We start from the raw sequence: 2,500 nt of genomic DNA, 5'->3' as shown, positions 1-2,500 counted from the left end.
GTTTTAGAGAGAGAGAGTTTATGTACGTGTGTTGTGTGCGTGCGTGCGAGCGTATATTTCTTCTGGTTAGTTTATAATCCTTAGTCATCCAGGTTTTGCTCGGCCGAATAAAACTACCTCGCAGTAATCAGTCCTAATACAAAAGAGAAACCGTGAGGGAACCAATGTAAAGTTTTCCTAATTAATCTTACATTTTTATTTTCAGCCTATAAGACCCATTCCTCTCTTCTCCTTCACGGCTTAACTCCTCTTCGTGTACAACTTATATTTTGTTATTTCCTCTCTGTTGAGAGAGGAGCTCAAGTGAAACGAGGAAGAGGCCTCTATCGTCCAACTCTTTGGCTCCGTGTCAGACTTTGCCGAGAATTTGCATATCTCTTCTCTGGTAGTCAGATTAAGACAAGAAAAAAAATGCCGCATCATACACATAAACAGACAAAGATTTAGGACTCATACTTCACATTTGTAGTATCGTCTCACGCCCACCCTTTCTTCTAATGATCTAATTTCTTTCTTTTATTTTTCCCTTTTCGTTTTCTCTCTACCTCTGTTACCAGTCGTATGGGTGACTGCTTAAGTTTTATGCTATCAATATTCTAAGGACTTTATGATACTCCTACGGACCTGAGCTACACATTGTTCTCCTAGAACTGGAGGCTAATCTCCATTCAAAGAAGGCTCATCACATCTACTCTACTACCTTTCACCTGGCCATCTCTCCATTACTATCCCTAGAATTGAACCTATTTGGTGCCATATAGTCTTTGTAGTAAGGCTGGTTATTGCCGACGAAATACTTAATACTCTTCTATCTATTCTTTATCCTTTTTCGTTTCTTTCCCCTCTTCCGGTCTTTCTCCAGTCAAACCTTCTTTTCTTGCCTCGTTCTCTGCCCATGTCTTGCTACATTTCTTTTAACTATTCCCAAAGAGAATAAAATATAAAACATAAGTAGATTTATTCTGTTACACTAACTACAGAGTTATCTATCTAGGTATTTCTAAAAATAAAATTATGTAACCTTTGATATGATTAATTTTTATCAAGTATAATGAGCTGGCTGCGAAGGTAAAGATGAATTGCTATAACCTTTCTTTAACGGAAACGCCAATAATTTTTTCTGAAGAGAGCCAGACTATTCTTTCCAACGGCTTCGGCACGAGCGTGATGTCGATTGACTAAATTTACTTCTTGGTTGGATACAGCCAGTAGATGATCATAATGATCATTAAGAGTTTACTATAAAGAATATGCATTAGGTGCCAATATAATATGTTATGTAAGGGAAATAAGCAAGCTTAATTGTTTAGTGACCTGAAACAAGGAAAACCGACATGAGACGCAAATAATCAAATGAAGATAACAAATTTGTTTCAATTTTTCTTCTGATGCTATTCTAAATAGTTTGCCCCGCAGAGGAAATCAATAAGGATGGGGATAGACTGAGTGTTAAGTTAGATTGACTAGACCATCACTTGAACAGAACTATTTAACATCACTTCAGAATATTCCAAGTGCGCCATGTTTCTAAATGGTATAATGTGACAAAGCTATCTAAATAGATCAATGATGGATAAATGAAATATGCAGAATCAGAGGATATAGTCAACGACCGGTTCGCTTTTGTCAGAGACTGTGACTCACAAATTTAACATAAACAAAAAATAGGGTTTCCAATTGATAAAAAGTAACTCAAAATGTGACTCAACATGAGATGTGAAACAAGGTTTTAAAGGAGTCTCAAAATCACCCCAAAAGCAGGAGCATAAAAGAACCCAAAACTGCCCCGATAGGAAAAATGTAATAGTACTCGGAATGGTACTCGAAATAAAACTCCAAACAGGAATCCAAAAATGTCTCGAACCAGGACTTCAAGGAAGACTCAGAACGACATTTGAACAACGGCCTGCGCTACTTTATGATCCCCGATTTAGCACTAAAATCCAGAAGATGGGAGACTCTCTGAAGGTTACTTTATCTTTATTTCCTGCGCCACCATAACGGAATATCAACAAAATAATTACTCTTACTCTTCTTTCTCAAGATCATTTTAAATACTTGCATAAAACTCGAGCAAGCGTGTTTATGTTCAGGCACTCAAAGTGTGTTACTGTATGCGTGTTAGTGTGGAAATTGTATAAGCCAAAAGTAAGTCTATTGCTTTATATATGTATATATATATATATATATATATATATATATATAAATACACACAGGCTCATACACACACACACACACACACACACACACACACACACACACACACACACACACACACACACACACACACACACACACACACACACACACACACACACACACACACACACACACACACACACACACACACACACACACACACACACAGACACACACACACACACACACACACACACACACACACACACACATACATATAATATATATATATATATATATATATATACATATATATATATATATATATATATATATATATATATGTGTGTGTGTGTGTGTG

The sequence above is a fragment of the Oratosquilla oratoria genome, chromosome 4, assembly GCF_046742065.1.
Source record: "Oratosquilla oratoria isolate Oo_2021 chromosome 4, ASM4674206v1, whole genome shotgun sequence".
Classification (NCBI taxonomy): Eukaryota; Metazoa; Arthropoda; class Malacostraca; order Stomatopoda; family Squillidae; genus Oratosquilla; species Oratosquilla oratoria.
The sequence above is the reverse complement of the archived record's forward strand: the minus strand, read 5'-3'. Positions refer to the sequence as shown.